A 21,748-nucleotide genomic window follows, 5' to 3' on the forward strand; every position below is an offset into this window, starting at 1 on the left:
GTGATGATATTTACAAGTAATTCTGCACATTATTGGGTGTTGCCATTAAGATCACTGACAAATCTGAAAAATGCCTTATGGTTATCGTTAGCTTTGGAGGTTATTTTACCTCAATGTCTGCTTTCAGAGACTTGTCTAGTACCCTGATTTTCTTGTTTAGACTGATGAGGGACTTATTTTCTCTGTTGTCCATTCTGAGCCTATAAAATGAGAGTATTACAAAGACATGGGAGAATCCATTAAATATGGTGTCACAGTGGTCTGCATTACTAGGGCAAGACTCTGATTTTGATTGGAGGTCTGAAAAAGCCAGTGTCTGCATAAGTGATGGTTCCTTATAGTAGGGACAGCATATAGACTGGAAGGGATTTAGCACCTATAGAGAGAAAGACAGATATTTGGTCACAGAAAAAAGTAGGACATGTAGACTGACATACTCATAGGTAAGTACTAGGCTAGCTGCTCTTGAAGGCATTTTAAGCCTAGACAAGTTCTCTTTTTGTGCTCAAATTAACCTATCTCTTTTGGATAGAGACTGCCCTTACCCATTACATGGTCAATAATTATATATTACCCTTATAAGAATAACTGGGATCATACCATGGATAATTTGGAGGGGCATATGCATGAGGTAAAGTATTTACTAGCTGAATCTGTCTGTTAGTAGTACAGGGGGCAGTCCTGTGGTAAATGTTTTATTTCCCATCCATAGATCCATTTGTGCTTGAATATGTACAAGGTTGGACTTCATTTTATTTGGATATGGAGTCTGTTCCAAAGCAGTAGAATCCTCTGTGAGATAAACCTGTCCCTCCAAACCATTCTGTTACTGCTGCAGAAGAGGTTTATATCCCACATCAAGTATTTCTGATGCAGTAAATCCAACAGTATTGGGTTTAGGGCACCTTTTATGCCAGATGCAGGTCATCTCTTACCACTCTGGAGGATAACAAGTATAGTGATTGGACTTTGAGAGTCACTCCATTTAAGACATGTCATTTAGGCCTTGTATCCTTTTAGTAATGTATCTCTGTGGGTGTTCCAGTTGTTGCATGTGTCTGGACAAATAAATGCCAAACGGGGCATTGTATTCAGTGACTGGCCTAATGAGAGCTAAGTAAAGGGTGACCATCAAATACAAATGTATCTGATCAAAACAGTCTCTAAAAACCATGACTGCAGTGAAGCATTGGACTTGTATGGACTTTGTTCTCTGTCAGATATTGTCACCCAAATCCCTTGGTCTGAGCTGGGTTTATTGAATCACTGAGTTCACATATTTTAGCTATCAGTTGGATATCAGTTTAGTTCTGACCCTGAAATGGTTAAAATAGTTATATGTGGATTTGTCTCTGACACCGCACAGACACACACACACACACACACACACACACACACACACACACACACACACACACACACACACACACACCACATGCATGCACACACATACAAGGAGTATGAGTTTATGTGAAAGACACAATCAGGGTGAGAGACAGAGACAGTGAAATAAGCAACAAAATGGTCTCATTACTATGCATTATTTTTGAGAGTTCCAGTTCCAGAAAGCTCAGCAAGATTGGATTTACATGAGAAAAACACGTTCTCTGAGAAGAATATATTTCTTCCATACTTGTACTTGGAGACTAGTAGAATATGCTTGCTGCCTAGTGAAATTTGGAAACTAGGACAGATTCTCTACCTTTACCAGTGGGCCACCAGAGAGATTCAGAAAGAGAAGAAACTCTAGCTAAGCTGTAGAAGGGAAGTCTGTATTCATGCTGCTGTGAGTTCTGCAGTACAGTTAAAAATGAAGCTGGAAAGTGAAACTATTAGATTCGGAAAACAGCCTCAGCTAGTACCTTCAAAGGCTATTCAGAATCCAACCATACTCCATCTGAGAGCTAAATATTTTCTTTCTTTTTGAGTTTGGGTTGCTAATATATATTGCGAATGAAAGTAAAAATTGAACAGGCAAACAAACCAAAGAGTAAAAAAGTCACACAGACAAGCCATTTAGTACAATTTTAGTACAAATGCAAAAAGACTCAGCTAAGCTAGAGTCTTCACTGTGTAATACCATAAACCTCCTGCATTGGAGGTACATAGGAGATATACCACTGTTTCAGCTACATGATTTTTCAATGTTCATGACTTTTTACATTTTTTTTTCAGTCTTTATAGGTACATTCAGGTCAATAAATCCAAACCGCACTAGCTATAGACATACTATATTTTGGCCCTTTTCTGACCTCATCAGCATAAGTGGATTGTTTGATTACACTTTAGAAACAAAGAGTATAAAAGCAAGCTTGATGTCCTTAAACATTAGGATACCTTTAAAATACCCAACTATCATCCAAACCAAAGGGTAAAAAGGTCACACAGGCAAGCCATTCAGAGCAAAAAAAAAATAAAAAAAAATTCAAGCTTATAAACAAAGGGATTGCATCTAGATCTAGAGTGACCATTGCCCCCCCCCCCCCATTGTTCAGCTCTCATTAGGCCAGTTAATGAGTATAATGCCCCTTTTGGCATGTATCTATCCAGCATATGCAACAACTGGAATGCCCCAGAAATACCTTATTTAAAGGATACAAGTCCTAAACAATATGTCCTGCATGGTCCACCTCACAGCCCTCTTACTGTACTAGGTGTCCTACAGTCTGCTAAAAGGTGATCTCTGTCTGGCATCCAAGGCATACTCTGACCCAATATTGATGGATCTACTGTACATCAGCAAGTAAAATGGCATCAGAAATACTTGCTCCAGGGATCTAAACCTCTTTTGCAACATCAACAGATCAGTTTGGAGGGACAGGTTTATCACACAGAGTATACCACTGTTCCAGAGTAGACTCCCATTTTAAATAAAATAAACTCATCCCTGTCCATGTTCAAACACAACTTGGATCTAAGGATGTGTAATAGAAAATATACTCCAGGACTTCCCCCTGTACGAATAATGGACAGATGCAGCTCCTACATGCTTATCCCATTCACTGGTCACCTCAAATTATCTACGGTATGATGCCAATTATTCTGACTATGGGTAATAAGTAATTATCAACCATAGTACATATGTATGAACCTAGGAGATTGATAGGATAATCAAACACTAAACAGGATAGGCTAATTAAAACACCAAAAGGGAAATTAGCTACCCTAGTACTTACCAATGAAATTATAAGAAAGATCCAGCCAAGCTAGAGTCTTTACTGCACAATACCTTGAAACTTCTGTAATGGAGGCCTATGGGGTATATGCAAATGATCACTTAAGAACATATAAGTGTTTTAGATACATGTCTTCTGATTACCTGTAGCTTTTTATGTTTTAAGCCAATCCCACTAGTTATAGACATCTCATTGGTCAGCATTTTTTCTACCCTTGTTAGTACAGTAAAAGTGGATTACTGGTTAATACTATAGAAAATACAGACTTCCAGACAAACCTTGATGTCCATAAACATTAGAGTGCTTGCAAAATAAACAGCCCAATTAACTTCCAAACCAAATGGTAAAAAGGTCACACTGACAGCTATTCAGTAAAAGCTGCAAGAAAGAAACAGCCAAGCTACAGGCTTCACTGTGTATTACCTTACTCCTCCAGAAGTGGAGGCCCATGGGAAATATGCAAATGAATCATTACGTGCATACCAGTGTTTAAGTTGCATAATATCTGAATGTCCATGATTCTCTACATTTCACTTTTTAAGTAATTAAACCAACACACCAGCTGTAGACATCATCCCATGTGAAGACTGAGTTGGCATGGTAAATCATTTCGAAATGGATATTTTTTGATTAAAAAATTACAGGAAAGATGATAACTTCTATCAATTGTGCTTATACTCAAGTCACAATACTTCTTGATTGAAACATGACATCAAAGGTGAACGCTTTCACTAGGTTTCCTTATACTCCAGTGGTAAATTTGACACATACATTATTTTGCATCAATTCCATTAACATATTTTTCTTGGCTACCATCAGGACATAAACTTTACTTTGGAAATATATATATTTGACAAGGTGAGCTAATGTTTATGAAATGCACAGGGCATTGTTTTCTTGGGATGTCTCCTGAACAGCTTAATTCAAACAGTTTTTCTTCTGCTGGAAAAATAGATACATATTGAGATCTATTCCTGAGTTTTTTTACCCAGACAACTATCTCTGCCAGGAAATTACTCTCATGGCATTTATGATACTCATGATACCGCTTGCAAGACTCTACATGAGAAAAATCAATTTGTACCTGTAACCTTTCTGGTCCCAGCATCAACATCCTCTGACATTTCACATTACAATTTTGGGATTTGTGAAAATGGCGATTTTGTGGTGGTGACATAAAACTTCTTCAAATCCACATCTTCAATTCTCCCCTTCCTTCTCCAGTACAATCAGTCACAACAGACTCCTAACACTTTGCTTGCAGAACAGTGTCTATGGGAATAAACAAATCCAGGATACAGAACCGTGAGTCTTGAAAATGTTCTAGCAAATTGGTATTTGCAAAATTCTCAGAGAGTTCTCTTAGTATAATATTGTTTCTGTGGTTCTTGCAGTCAGGTTTGGCCCACTTGCTTCCAACACAAGCATTTTGTTGTGCTAATTATTCACCTTTGTTGTAGTGGTCAGTTTTGAGAAACAGAGATTATGCTCTCAGTAATTTGTGAACTTTTTGTATCATGTCACACAGTGATGCATTTACTGATGGCAGTTGAGAAGACACAATCATTTGACAATTGAACCACAGTGAGATCTTTCAGTTTTGAAATAGAATGATTTATGACTGTATTAGACTTATGTAAGGATTGTTTCTTATAATCTCTTTCAGTTATTTTTAACCTTTTTAATCTAATATCATTTTCAGAAGATAAGGCAAAGAACATTGTTTTGAAAGCCTGAGAATTTAATTCTTTAGCAAGTTTGGCCTTCTATAATTAGCAGTCATTAAATCCATGGCTTACACACATTGCTATATTACAAACAAAAAAAGCATACTTTATTACGATAGCCAATGACAAAAGTACAAAAAGTACAGTTGTGTACCGAAATTTACCATGACAATAGATGCTATGTACTTTTATAGTAAAACGTTGTTAAAGCTGCTTTCCAATTGCATTTTTGTGGTAAAACGTTGTGTTATTTTACTTTTGGGTGCTGGGGGTGTTTAAAGTTCTTTTATTGTGTTTTAATGGGGAAAAGTTTACTTTTTTACAACTTACATGTTTTCTGACTTTTGCTGCAAGGACTTCCTGGGAATCAGGCATCCTTTTCCACTTTAAATTGGAACAACCTGACACTTATTTGGTTCTTCCTTCTTTGAGCCACACAAAGAAGAAAACTGTTGAACAGCCTTTGCCACTACAGCAAGCTGTTAAAGTGCCTCAGCTGCAGTTGGGTGACTTCTGTAGCCAAGACTGGTTCCTTGGACTATGCATCTTTTTCCCTAGGTTTAGCTGGCACAGTCCCTTCAGCCATCATGGAGAGGGCTTAGACATGTCGTCTGCAGATGTTGCAGAACCCCTGGTGGATAAGGGAAAGCCACTCTTGTCAGTCCTGTAGACGGGGCAGAAAATGGCACTCTACCTAGGTAGAAAGCTGTGCCCATCCATAGGGAGTTTTTTCTTGGCAAAAGTGGGTCTGTATTTTCAGAAATTCCTTTCAGAAAGAAACACAAATGTAAACATATGTCTTCTCCTATCTCAATTACTCTGGACAGTAATAATTTATTGGGCTTACATCAGGGATTAGTTCAGACTGTTGGCCCTTCCTGTATGACTGTTTCTAGTAAAAGAAAAATAGATTTTCTGAAAAGATTTAATAATTACACACTCAAATTATTGTGAAGGAAAATATTATGTCTTGTTGCCACTGATGTTTGATTCACATTCTGAGGAGAGTGTAGCTTCAGCCAGTGCTTTTGAAGGACTCTCTTTCTCTTAAACTATTTGCAGAATGAATCATTTGTTTTAGTGGGAAACAGTGCCGTTTCCCAGTATCTCAAGAATTATTATGATTTGCTAAAAAAGGAATTTCCAGAACCTACTCCAATTCCTCCTGTTATCTCTTCACTGAAGGATGTTTTTGTCACAGCTTGTAACTACCCTTGACAGCCAGCCTGCTGCCCCCAGAAAGCAGAAGTACTATATCAAGTTTGTCAGTCTTTTAAGTCTTTATAAACTCATCTCAGATCAAACCCAACAGCTAGTGCTTTAGTGAATCCAGCTGCTGCTAAACATTTTGTTAACACTAATCCCTCTCCCTCTGACATGGATGGAAAGGCATTTACAGATTTGAGTAAAATATTCTTCTGCAGCACTTGTTTTTAGAATTCTCAACTTCCAAGCTCATATATTGAATATTGTACTTGCCTTTTATAAGAATATGATGAATATTTTGGCATCTGTTTCATCTGATGAGTAGAAATCTCCTTTGTATAACTTGGTTCCTTCTGTGCCTCGAGTAACTACCTTCTTTTTCTTCTTCTTCTTTCAGCTTTTCCCAGTTAGGGGTAGCCACAGCAGAACTCCGGTCCGCTAATGATTGGCAGTAGATTTTTATGGTGCCGAGGTGCCAGTCTGACGCCCGACCTTCAACGAAGGCACGCCCATTCACACATGTCTTTCGAATGCCATTCGACTATGGGGAGGACATGCAGACTCCACACAGGAGGTGCTCCAGCCAAGAATCAAATGGGAGAATCTCTTGCTGTGAGGTGACAAAGCTACCACTTCACCACCACGGCTTCCTCAAGTAACTACCTATTGCTTGAAATATACTTATGATTCCACTGATGCCACTTCTAGGGATGCAGACACTGGAACTCTGATGAGGAGGTAAGCCTGTCTACCTTCTCAAAATCTCCCAGAGGATGTTAAAAATGAAATTGTGAATTCTTCCTTGAATGGAGACCTAGAGTTTGGACCTTCTGCTGCAGAGCTCATTAAAATTTTGATAAGACAGGAAAGCTGATTCATGGGATCTCTTAGATTTTTCAGCTCTCCTTCTCCATGTTTGCCAAGGGATTCAATGTTTCATCTACAACTTTCTTTAAAAAGTAAAATAAACAGTCCCAGCATGCTGCTAGTAAGCAAATATATAAAAACTGGATATGAGATTTAAAAAAAAACGAAGAATGCCCTAGAACAAAGGACAGTGGAATAACTTGGAATGACTTCTCTTTACCCTCCCACCCTGGCATATGTTAATTCTTTTACAATGTCTGAACCTCCATTTCTCACTTTGAAAACAAATAGTTTAAGTCAGATGGGTTCTTAGAGTAATCTGTCAAGGATACAGATGGCAGTGGAAGTCTCTCTCACCTTTTTGCGACATTCCTCTTTAAACGCCAAACCAGACTCTTCTTTTCCACCCTGTTATTCAAAATATTCTCATATGAAGTGAGAATATTGACAATGGCCTTAACAACCCCATGAAGAGAGAAAGTTTATGCAAGTATTTGAAGATGAATAAAATAGATATAGCATTTCTTCAGGAAACACATCTTATTAAAAAAGATTTGGATAGATTATCCTTTAATAAGCCACGCCTTCTCCTTAGTAATGAGAAGGGTTTTATTCAAGGATGTTTCTGATACCAGAGATATAAGAGATTATTTGAGAAAAGTTATGGATCTTTCTTTTCTATACCTGATTGTGATAGTACTCAAGTTCAAAATGTTCTCATTTCAGAATTTGTTACCCATTATTCCCGACTTGAGTTTTCTAATCACTTTATATTTACAAGATTCATATCATCACATTCCTACTGATCTAGATTTCAGATGTTTCTTAATGTTTTCTGTTTCAGGATCACATTATCAATTCTCTGCATTACCCTTTGCTCTGTCTACTACTCCAGTATTTAGAGAGCATCAGTCTCATGTGATAGCCTACTGCAGACTGCAATGTATTCGCATTTTACTTTATTTAGATGACTGCTTATTTTTGCATAGTTTCCTTTCAAAGTGTCAGAAATTTCTCACTTGGATATGGGATCTTCTTCACAGTCTGGGATTCCAAGAGAACATACAGTAATCTTGTTTGACTCTTTCTCATGGGATTGTTTTACTGTTATGTCTCCTGGACACCTTAGTTCAAAGAGTTTTTCATCAACAGGAAAAATAGATGTGCATTGAGATGCATTCCTGAGTTTTTCCCCTCACACATCCATTACAGTATGAATTTTCAGAAGATACTGGGTCTCACTGTATCTATGACACTCATGATACCTCTTGCTCTATGTGAGAAAAATCCAATTCCACCTGGAATCTTCATGGTTCCAGTATCAAAAGGAAGATTTTGTGGTGGAAACACAAAATTTCTTAGAATCCAGATCTTCCATTCTCCTTTCTTTCTCCAGTACAATCAATTACAATACACTCCTGACATTTTGCATGGGGAGCAGTGTCTATGGGAATAAAAGTTAATGCTCTTTGAAACACAAAGTACAGCCCAAATGCACTTAAACCGAAAAAGATGTTAATTCATATAAATGCTCTTAAAAGTCTCAACAACTTGTGGTCCCTGGTACCTCTACAAATGTTTACAGACAACCCCACATTGAAGTGGCACATGAATAAACAATGAGGAACCAGATCTTACCCTATCTGCAGACTAGCCATGGCACACTGAGTTATAGCTTTATAGTACAATCTAAATCTACAACCCTCTTACATAATGTTAAAACAGAAGTGTCTGGCAAACAGGCTGTAGGATGAGGACAGACCAGTCATAAATGGAAACTGAATCATAGGGTCTCCAAGATTTAATCAAGTTGTGGGGAGTTCTTCAAATAAATGTTTTTGCCTCTGCTCATAACAAACATTTGGCAAAATTATATTCCAGAATTCTGGGAAGTAGGGCCTGGAAGCTACATGCATTTTCTTTTCCTTGGACAGAAATTTTTCTGTATACATTTCCACCTATCCAATAATATTCAGGGCCATTCTGAACATTAGGATGGACTCCCTGAAGATCAATATGGTGGGTCTCTTTTGGCCCAGGCAACAGAGGTTCTCCCCTCTATTGGAAATGGCCAGTAATGATCAGAGATAGATCATGATCAAATAGGGCCCTAGATGGGGTAGTGAACTAGCCCGAAACCCCCCAGCCGTGCCAGTGTTCCATTATTTGTCTCTCTCAATCTTCATCTACTATAAACACCATTCAAACCTGTCAATGTATATGTTATTTTCTTTTTTACCTTTACAATGATAACAGAAATGTGGATTTAATTTAAATTCAAAAACACTAATGGCCATTTGCTAGAAAAAAAATCAAGCTTACAATGAGCAACAGTAAACTTCTATTTGCTTCTGTGGAAACTCACTTTCATTGAAAATGAATTGAAATGTGCATTCTTTTATGTGCATCTGGCCAGTGGTGGATTAAGTGTTTCTTTGGGCCCTGGTCCATTTTAAACCATGGATACTGCCCACATTTCTAAGACTATACATACATGAATCCTTTCTTTGAGTCACCTAAATATGTTAAATTATACTTCTTGTTTAATACAGCAACATTTATTGTAGGGTGTTTTAAATTTCTAGTTTTGAACATTTTTCTAGTAAGTAGTGAAACAAAATGTATAAACAAATAATGATAAAAGTGCATATTTTAGAACATTTCAGTCATAAAAGGCCACTCAAACTGTTGTCATTATAATCCACGAAACTCAGTACACAATAATTATGGACACTTTATTGATTGTGTATTTACATTGCATGTCTGACTTTGATAAAAGTGACCACGGTAAAGTATTCCAATTTGCTTTGCATATCAATTCAGCAGGATCAGTCATTTTTATCCAGAGACAACCCTCTTATCCAGTCACTCTTCACACTCTCTCTCTCATGCACACACACACACACACACACACACACACACACACACACACACACACACACACACACACACACACACATACACACACACACACACATTAGTCCTGCAAAACCATATTAAAGACTGTTTAAAAATGACCAGATGATAAGATCATAAGGTGCTTTCATTCACAGAAGGCCCTCCGCACTCACCAGTAGTTATAGCCACTTTGATGACTGCATAAACCTCTGACTGTTAGGAAGAAATGCATGACACATACTTTGATAGCTTTAGATGAACTACGTGAAATTGCATAAAGATCACTAACATCAGTCCATAATGTTATGAAGAAATAAATTATTTGACAGAACTACATGAAATTCTACAAGGATCATTAGCATCAGTCCAAATGATCCAACCATGTGTAGCAGCATTTTCATGGAAGAATGTTTGTAAGAGCATAACAAAATGAATCACCTGATAAATTATATTAAGTGAATATGCACAGTCTCTGCAGAAGCAAATTTATCTGAATCATTCCACATTAAAGAGAACTATTACTAATGCAGAGGTTGCTCTTGGCAAACAAAATTGCATTTCACTGCTTCATTTATAAATGCAGTGCATGCTACCCTTAAATAAATTGTCTAGGTTGCATAAAAAATTGTTATATAGGTGATATTGCCATAACATTTCCTAAACTAGATCAGTTATGCAATAGGGAATAGTTGTCAAACAATGACAACAGGTTCATAGTTACTACACATACAGTCCTGGAGACTATTAAGGAGCCTATTCCAAATTCCCAACTGCTCCAAAGCACTGTCTGGTTAAATGACTTGCTCAATGTCACACAAAAGGTAACTGAAAATGGAAGGACTGTAACCTGCACCTTTGGCACAAGAAGCAGCTCATTAACAAGTCAGAACTTTAGTCCTCTGGCCTAACTGCCACGGTAATAGTTTTTTATCTAAATGCAGAAACTCTTTACAATCTGATCTTGTAGAGAAGACTGTATTAAAGTAATATGCAACAATGACTACATAATGGATGATAAAGATAGACAGTTTTGATCATCACTTCAAACAATGCAGGCTATATAAACTTGACAAATGTCATTCCCTTTGCAGTTCGTGGATGCTGTAAAGAAGGTGCTGCAAAAATATGTTATTAAAATGCAGCCTGTTCAGACACAGCAACTTTCAAGTCAAGAATGAAGGTACTTGCATTTGCTTAGGTATTCAGTACTATTCTAACTAGAGAATCATTGAAAATCAAAGGAAATGGTTAATAATCACTTTCTAATACAATGGGTAAAGTGCTGGTCAAACAACAGGGGACAACAATTCTGGGTGTGGTGAAAGTTTATCTGTCTACCGTGCTGGGGTTATGGGTGCGGTCCCACAGTGTTCTGTGCTGATATCAGATCTTTGGGTTATGCATCTCAGATATAAAAGTGGGAAATAAGCTACGGATAACTGTATATACTGATGAGTGTCTACCGAATGGACACATTTGGTGCAGTTGTAACCCATGCATATTTAATGTTAGCAAATAAGCAATTTTGTCTGTGCACAGAAATAAAGGTACTGACTCTAACACCTATTCCTCCATGTTTTGTGTGTGTGTCTCTGTGTGTGTGTGTGTGTGTGTGTGTGTGTGTGTGTGTGTGTGTGTGTGCCACTCTCTCCAATCTCTCGCTCTCTAAATATATATATATATATATATATATATATATATGTGTATATATATATATATATATATATATATATATATATATATATATATATATATATATATATATATATATATATATATATAAAAATAGTTATCGCAAAGGGTATAAAGGTCTCACAGGCAGATCATTCAGTAAAAACATTAAGAGAGACCCAGCAAAGCTAGAGTCTTCACAGTCTAATATATTAAATCTCCTGTAGTGGAGACTCATGGGATATATGCAAATTAGACCAAACCAAATTGCACGCAAGGTGGAACTAGTGCACGGTTCCAAAAGTCACAAATAAACCAAAAATGAACCAGCACAAAGGGGAAAAGTGCCTAAATGTTCTTTATTAGTGGCAAAATTCAATCCATATATTGCAAACCGGTTTTGGCTGTATTTTTAGCCTTCTTCAGTGCAAAAAGAGAAAATATAGTGTTAACAGCACGTCCTGGTAACTGCTTTTATATCCCAGCATTTAAAGGTGTATATACAGCAAAAAAATCTCTAAACACCTATTTGAAAATCCAATGATTAGACTATAAACTTGTCTTTATCTAAAAAGAATGCAGTCTGTCTTAACAAATATACAAATGCATGAAATCATAAGCTGACAAAAACTATTCCATTTCATTTAAGCCAGGTTTGAATAGAGCTCCTAATCTGGTGATCCATGAGGATTCCATATTGTTTAATCTGTCATGCCAGATATATATGCCATATATATTTTATGGGATATAAAAGCAATTTCCAGGGTGTGCTGTTAACACTATATTTTCACTTTTTGCACTGAAGAAGGCTAAAAATACAGCCAAAACCGGTTTACAATATATGGATTGAATTTTGCCACTAATAAAGAACATTTAGGCACTTTTCCCGTTTGTGCTGGTTCGTTTTTGATTTATATATGCAAATTACCCTTAAGGACATACCTGTGTTTCAGCCACCCCTGGTATTGTGTAAGGCAATCCACTTCTTCATTTCATGACTATCCCTATACTAATTGAACACAAAGTAGATGAACTTTACCCAAACAGTGTGTCTACCAGCCCACTGTATGACATGCAGATAAATGTGCAAGATTGCCAATTCAACTAAGGCGCTTACCAGTCCAATGTATGACAGCCACAAACGTGGAAGATTTTGTCTATTCATGTAGGGCACATCTTTGGGATGGGAGATAAAACTGGTGCACCTAATGAAAACCCACTATCTATATGTACTGAGTTGAAAAGTATTACTTTGACTCACCACAATTTCTTAAAAGTAACATTTTCCTCAATTCCTTACATGAGTTTATTAAAATATATTCCAAATGTGCTTAGATTTCAAAGAAGAAATCCCAGACTATTTTGTTTTGCTTTGCTCTCAGCAATCTAAGTGTATTGGTCATATTCTAAAGCACATGTTAAGTAAACACCTTTGGAGATGGATATAATCTCCTTACTATATGCAATATCTAATTATATAGATTTGAAGGAGAATGTGTATTGATTTGTTAATTGTATTTTATTGGTAAGGACAACCCTTGAAAATTTTTCTCATAACTAAAAATTCCTGCCATGACATCATTAAAGACTGAACCAGTAATGCCTAACTACTTAAATTAATATATAAACTACTGTATTCCTATGTTAAATTCATCAGAAGTAGTTTTTTCCCTAGAAAGGCAAGTTCTTAAGTAATTTCTGCAGATGAAACACCTCACTTTGAAGTTTAACACATGATGATATAGTAGTAAAACCATGATGTGAATAAGATTCAACTCATCTAAAAGGTAAGGTATAACAGCTGTCAGTGTTTTACAGTGGTATGTAACTCTTTGCTCAATACCTACCATGACATCATACCTTTTTGTACAAATACACATCGTGCAATTCGCATGCCAGTGTACTTACTCCCAGTATCAAAATTAATTATGACATCATGCCATTAACATTTGAAATGTAACAAATCATATGTATCAGATATCTTTTTACTTGACAGAGAAGCAGATAGTTAGGCCTCTAAAGGAGGAAATACTCGCATACATACAGTTCCTAAGCTATCAGCATGTAATCCACATGTCAAGGTGTATCACAGGCTAAGCTGTAATTACTGCATCAACAAATATATGTACCTGTCAATATTTATGCAGTTATAAAAGAACAACGACAGCTTCATCTAGAAATGAGTGTACTAACAGTCATTTTCAACATAATGCATCAGAATTAGAATATATCAAAGGTTCAACTGATGACAGCAACAGACCTTATACATATTTGTTGTATTGATCGCCTACCTATTATTATGGCCATGGAAGGATATAATGCAAGTATAAAGTGCACATTAATGGATGGCAAGGAAAATGTTTAAATGCAGAAGAAAACATAGAAATAGTTATGCATCACATTGAAATGACAGTCTATGAAACAATGACACCATCACTTTACATAAATATTGATCATCCATAGACACACATAGATGCATGCATGAGCCAAGGAACATGCTAAAATGCAGCACACAGTATCAACACATACAAGATATCACATGAGACATCAGGTTGACAATTGTTGATACAGGTGCACATTTGGCAGGCACAACTTACCCAACGTGTGCAAATACACTTACTCAGGAATGTTGTATATCTACATAATAAATATAATACTACTATTATATCATGACCAACTGTGTATAATTTTATAAGCAGTATACATACAAATTAACAGGTACAGATGAACTCACTATAATGATTACCACACACATGTATCTTGAGGTGTCATTGAAACAGTAACACATGATCAAAACAGTATAATATATGCAATTTGTACAACATACTGAGATAATATTTGTCATTTATATGACAGATATAGCATATCACCGTTTCTACATATTCAACTCTAAATTTGAAATTCAAATGCAAATGAACTGTGCAGTGCATCATAGGTAGCAGATAACATCATAACATACTTGCATCCTAAATGGAGACAAATGTAAGTGTCACTTCTGTACAGTATGCTGTCAAACAGCAGCATAGTAGGCATGCTGTATTTATATAAAAAATGTATAAACATGTTCTTGTTGAGTCAAATGTATCTCAATGGACCCAAAAATAACACAGTGAAATGTGTAAAAGCAATATTAAAAAGGAGATGCTCCTACATGCCCTAAGTTAATTCAGATTGTGCCTGCAAGTAAATATGGAGTAAGGTGTACAATAGCTCATGTAAAAAAAATCACCATGATAATTGCTATATGAATCAGTAGGGTGTCATTGTTTATATAGGATAGTGTTTAAACAGACTTCTGCACCTACACATAGGTGCTAATAGAATGGAGCTCAAACAATACACAGCATTATAACCCTTTCAAAATCACTGATGTTAGACAGCAGTCACTCATTCAACAGATGAATTAGCAAGTTATGCACATCATGCAGTAAGCTAGGAATCACTACTGTACACACAAGTTGCTGTCAGCACAGCTGAAACAGTAAAACAGGAATATATAGTTATCCATGGCATGAAATAATTGTGCAATACAAAACAGAGATTACCCAAATAGATTGCAAGTAACACACGTCTGTCTTTTTTTAAAAAAAGGATGTCCATGACAGCAACTAAAAGGCAACAGTGGGATTCAAACCCTAATTAGAATTGTGTTAATGATTCACACCAAAACTGCTAAACCATCAGCTATAACACATTTAAAGTGTATTCAGTCTGATTATACTCAATAATATCAAATACATGTTGACCTGCATTAATGTTACTGTTCTCTACTTCACTCATTAGGTAATGCATGTGTGCACATATTAATGAAGAACCCTTACAACAAAGCTCACAAAAGGAAAATGTTATTATCATTGCAATAGAACATGATATCCTTTAGTACTAATAAAGTACTTGATATGGGACATGCTTGAAGAATTGTGGATAACAGTAAAAGGCATAGTCAAACGTGGCCTGGGAACTGAGATATTAATGCAGTCCAAGAATAACATCACTGTAAAGAAAACTCGCTGAGTTGGTAAACCATCTTGCAACATATCAATATGGATTTAAGAAAATCATGGTGTTTTGTTAATAAATTTCATGTATTTCACAGAATTAGTTGGATATGAACTTATGGATAACCTTCCACCATATGAATTGCTATATTGTTCAGCAAGTTGAGGAATGTAAATAACATCACTTTTCTTGGCCGAAAATCTTCTCTGAATGATTAGCAGTTTAATCAAGAATCTATAAAATAGTTGCATTCCATCATAATACCTGATGTTGCTTACATATCCTACACACCTGCACGTTTGTTTAAAATAGTGTATCGATGCCTGCAGTATGCAGTGTTAAACGTCCATCATTTTAATTTCACATTTTAATTCCATTAGGTGTTCCCTAGTCATAGGGATATACATATTGCATATGGATAGTAATGGAACCCGGTTCATATAACAACATATGTGGTCAGTAAATGTTAATGGTAAGTAGTATGTGTTAAGGTGTGAAGTTTGGCACTTACTGTAGGCATCCAGGGCTTGGGCTTGAAGAACCTGAGCGATCCTGTCCTGCAAGCATTCCCTTTCCCATTTGCGAAGGTCATTGTATCAGTACAAGACCTGCACGCCTGTCCTGAAGATTCCTGTTTTTCCTTGGAGCTCCCTCACAAATAACAATCTGTGTGAGTTCCTTGCTATTGTGTGCATCCTCATCTCATGTCAAGTGTAGATGGCTAGCATCTGCAGAGTTTCTTCATTAGTGTGTTTGGCATTCAGATGCACTACAGCCCATTCTCAGTCAACATCCTTGGTATGGTCATTAAAGCTCATAGAAAAACTTCTTCGAAAACATGCTTACTGAGGTCCAACTCAGTTCACAGGTAGCAATGACATGATAATGACATATATCAATACCAATATCAATATCACATTTTAAAATGGTGTATATAGGGTGGTAGCAGACTATTGGTGGGCATCTGGCATGTGTTACAGATATTCCCAATTATCGATACCTACTGGGTATTTGCACTGAACACTTTACACTTACTGTGGATGTTCGCCAATAAGGGTCCAAAACATTGTATGCTAATAAGCCTCATTAATTATGCATGGCACAAATGGTACTTAAAAGTTGTGTGTGTTTAGCCAAGCCCATTGTGAGGTATAGCTGCCTGAATACAATCTTCTCAAAGGTAAGCTGTCAAATGCTTGTATTGCTGTTGTGGAATACACTGCTCATTATCACTGTCCTGTGTTCATAGTGTTATGTGTGAAATATCTTAAACATATTTCATGCATATTTTATGTAAAGTCCCCTGCATTACAATATATCAGTTACATAAAGGATGGGGATAGCCTCTCCCAATATGCATGCATATGGGTACATGTCCATCAGTATACGGTGGTTTTCCCAATATGCCACTGTATGGTTGCAAGCAAACCAGCACAGGTGAACTTCGGATAAGAATGGAATCTGCTCATATCTGTTGGTAATGCAGATTAATTTTTTTTCTGTAGTAGGTTTGCAGATACAATATAATGCTGTCCACAAGTTGTACATTCAGGGACAGATTTACAGATATTGGGGTTGGGGCAACATCAGGAGCATTTACACTGTTTCTTCTGTTATCACATGTTGCTATGACTACATAACTGTTCATTTTTATAAGTTAATCATTTTCTGCCATGTTTTTGTAATATTTTCAATAGCTATGTTTGTTTACTATATCATGACAGTCACAGCTGTGCTGTTGTCTGTCACTGACCAGTAAATTTGTGATGCATTCAACATACATGTAGTTGGATGTGAATGTAACTGTAGCAACACCAATTTTGTACTGTTGAAGTTGTGGTGCATTGGCTATATGTTTGGTCCTTACTTGTCAAAATATGCAATCATGTGTTTGTTCAACTCCAGCCATGTAGAATGGATTGATAGCTGTGCACATGTATGCTGATTATGTTAGGGCATATGGATCAGCTATTCAAACATGTTCTTTCTGCTTATCTGTACATGATGGTAATATAGATTACATGGATTGTTTTACATAACAGTGCACTGCAAATGAGAGATGAGGCATTAATTTCACATATGCTTTGATTATTAACATCAGTATGGGAATCCCTATATAAAATCTGAGATGTGTATATCACCCTGTCTTTCAGATGTCCAACCAAAATAGGAGGAACAATTTATCTCCTTTAAAAATGAAGTAACAATAGAAGCTCTGTGCCAGCTTGACTGGAGCATACTAGGATAGAAGAGCAATATTGTGAGGAGACATTAAGTGCTGTGGGATCTCACAAACATGATCAATGCTGCGGGTGGGCACAACAAATCCAAGGAAACCTGCAGGCAACATTGATTGGACATGATTCTCTATGCAGCCAACAGACTCAGTCACTATGAGAAGGAGAGAAATGCCATTAGAGGTGGGCCACTATTGTCTCCCCATATGAAATAATGATGTTCCCGGCCTCACACCACAACACCTGCCAGGATACCTAGGGGAGGTACTGTGGCAGGTGTTCCAGGATGTACAAGTATGCCCAAAGTTCACAAACACTGAAGCAGACTCTGATTCTCATTAAAGGACTTTTGTTCACAATTCTTACTTAATTTTTTATATTTTGTAACAGCAATAGAAGTACCCCATGTATGTGAAAACACCCCTGATGTGGACACAGAAGGTAAGTGTCATAATATGTTATCTTACCTACATAATGCATAGATAACTGTCAGCAACAGGTGTAATGTTGTATGTTTCAATTGCATTGCCCCATTAACATCGGAACATCTACACCACTTGTCAGGCCATTGTCTCCATATTCTGGGAGTGTGAGCCATAGCTATTGTGTGCCTCTGCCTGGGCATTTGAGCAGAGCACTGTACACTCACTAGGAACCAGGTGTTATGACTAGTATACTCACATGTTTTTGCCTGTGTGCCCTTTTAACCTACAGATATGTCTTTGTGCAACATGGAACATGCACCAACAGACACAGACTCAGTAATGTTGCTCATATTGTTGCTATAGTGCAATACTATTTAGCACACCTGGGTTCTAGGATACTAATGTTGGCTTGTTCTCTGCACAGGTACATCATAAGGACATCTACACTGTGTTTCACATAAGTGTCATCATATTCTGGAAGTATGATCCATACCTTCTGCGTGCCTCTGCCTTCTGATTTGACTGAGGAGTATCCTCTTATGTTGTTTATATGCCATTTTAAATTACAGGTTCGAATTTCCACCAGATGATTTTACCCCAACCAGGGATGTGCTTGGTAAGACAGTCTGTACAATGGCTATATTTCAATATTGTTAACTATATCTGTGACCGTCATGACTAACGTTGCCTTGTTCATCTGCATAAAATACCTGAAATCTTCATGACAGCATCGCCCATCTGGTATGTGTACATCTTATTTGCCGAGTGTTATACATCATGTTGAATACTACATGTGCCTACTACTGAGTTATATACTTTTCTCTTTTTACATGACAGTGGCATTTTAACCTTCACCAATGGCAGTGGAGTCAGACTTCACAGGTGGGCCATGTCAGGTAAGTTTTAGTAGTTGTATTCCCATTTTCCATTAGATTTCCTTGATATGTGAATGATATGATGTATCTCTGTTTATAGGGCATCTGCACCACACTGACTTGGTAAGTCCAAATTATCATAAGTATTGTAGTTATATGTTATCCAAAATGTCAGTCATATGGTGGTGCTTTGACTTCTGTAAATGTATATGACATGTGTCATCTGTCTTTTTTTTGACACACGTCCACTACCTGCATCCTACAGTAGCCTGTCCATTGAAGCTGAGGTGGGATGTGATGTGTCTCACTGTGATGACATGGCCAATGGCACATGGACCACTGAATTGTGTTCATTGTCTGGCCCAGAAGGGGATAGACATGTGATAAATAGTGTAACCTTTAATAGGAAGAATAGTGTGGCCAGCCATTCTGATGATGTGGGGACATCTGATAACAGACATGATGATGACCATGACCTGCTGTCCCATGTATACTCTGGTACTGATGTTGATACTTCTCCATGTCAGACTGATGTTGTCTTTTGGACTACATATGGGAGTGTAGCTGATGTGCATGGGCACATGTCAAAGGGTGTCCACTTATTATTACAGGCACATGAACGTTTGCTCTGACCTGCACACATTTGCCAATTCCACCAATACTGCAGCACAGCAGACACAGACAGATCATGGCAGCACTGGTTGCATGACATGACTGTGATATCTGTTGCAGGCTTTGCTGAAAGCCTTGTTTAGGCAGTGCTAGTGCAGTGCTGTAGTATGAACCAGATGTCATATTCTGTAACTGTACTGAGCAGATTAAATCCATGAGGAATATATACATCCTCTCATTAGACCCACACATGGCCCTCAGACATCACTGCATGTGCTGCAACACGCATGCACATCTGCTGTTGGTCAGTCAACTCAGAACCAAGCCTTCAGCTTGGCCAGCTAAGAACTTGGTTATATTCAACTGGAAGTATAAGAGAATTTAAGTACCTTTATCTGAACTTTTTTTTTAAAAAATACAGTATTTAATTTGAGTGTTGAAGGAATTTTTAACTGAAGTTATTCTGCTCTTCAGTAACTTGAACTGAAGCTAGTGTTGGCTGAATTTTGTTATTTGCTAGTAATTACAGGTGTGGGGGTAGCCACATTCTTTGATTTCCTGTCCTTGCATATTTAAACTGGTGCATGTGAAATAATTCCTGCTTTAAAACTTCAGCTTGGCCAGCTAAGAACTTGGTTATATTCAACTGGACGTATAAGAGAATTTAAGTACCTTTATCTGAACTTTTTTTTAAAAAAAATACAGTATTTAATTTGAGTGTAGAAGGAATTTTTAACTGAAGTTATTCTGCTCTTCAGTAACTTGAACTGAAGCTAGTGTTGGCTGAATTTTGTTATTTGCTAGTAATTACAGGTGTGGGGGTAGCCACATTCTTTGATTTCCTGTCCTTGCATATTTAAACTGGTGCATGTGAAATAATTCCTGCTTTAAAACTTCAGCTTGGCCAGCTAAGAACTTGGTTATATTCAACTGGACGTATAAGAGAATTTAAGTACCTTTATCTGAACTTTTTTTTAAAAATACAGTATTTAATTTGAGTGTTGAAGGAATTTTTAACTGAAGTTATTCTGCACTTCAGTAACTTGAACTGAAGCTAGTGTTGGCTGAATTTTGTTATTTGCTAGTAATTACAGGTGTGGGGGTAGCCACATTCTTTGATTTCCTGTCCTTGCATATTTAAACTGGTGCATGTGAAATAATTCCTGCTTTAAAACTTCAGCTTGGCCAGCTAAGAACTTGGTTATATTCAACTGGACGTATAAGAGAATTTAAGTACCTTTATCTGAACTTTTTTAAAATTACAGTATTTAATTTGAGTGTTGAAGGAATTTTTAACTGAAGTTATTCTGCTCTTCAGTAACTTGAACTGAAGCTAGTGTTGGCTGAATTTTGTTATTTGCTAGTAATTACAGGTGTGGGGTAGCCACATTCTTTGATTTCCTGTCCTTGCATATTTAAACTGGTGCATGTGAAATAATTCCTGCTTTAAAACTTCAGCTTGGCCAGCTAAGAACTTGGTTATATTCAACTGGACGTATAAGAGAATTTAAGTACCTTTATCTGAAATTTTTTTAAAAAAATACAGTATTTAATTTGAGTGTTGAAGGAATTTTTAACTGAAGTTATTCTGCTCTTCAGTAACTTGAACTGAAGCTAATGTTGGCTGAATTTTGTTATTTGCTAGTAATTACAGGTGTGGGGGTAGCCACATTCTTTGATTTCCTGTCCTTGCATATTTAAACTGGTGCATGTGAAATAATTCCTGCTTTAAAACTTCAGCTTGGCCAGCTAAGAACTTGGTTATATTCAACTGGACGTATAAGAGAATTTAAGTACCTTTGTCTGAACTTCTTTTTTTAAAAAATACAGTATTTAATTTGAGTGTTGAAGGAATTTTTAACTGAAGTTATTCTGCTCTTCAGTAACTTGAACTGAAGCTAGTGTTGGCTGAATTTTGTTATTTGCTAGTAGTAATTTAAAAGGTTTTTTTTGGGGGTAAGCCCACTTTCCCCCTTTGGATTTCCCTTTTTTTTTTCCTTTTTTTTTTTTTCAATTTTTTTTTAAAACTGGGTTGGGGGAAATTTTTGAAAATTT

Source organism: Protopterus annectens, chromosome 2.part0 (genome assembly GCF_019279795.1).
Source record: "Protopterus annectens isolate FY-2018-M chromosome 2.part0, PAN1.0, whole genome shotgun sequence".
Lineage (NCBI taxonomy): Eukaryota > Metazoa > Chordata > Ceratodontiformes > Protopteridae > Protopterus > Protopterus annectens.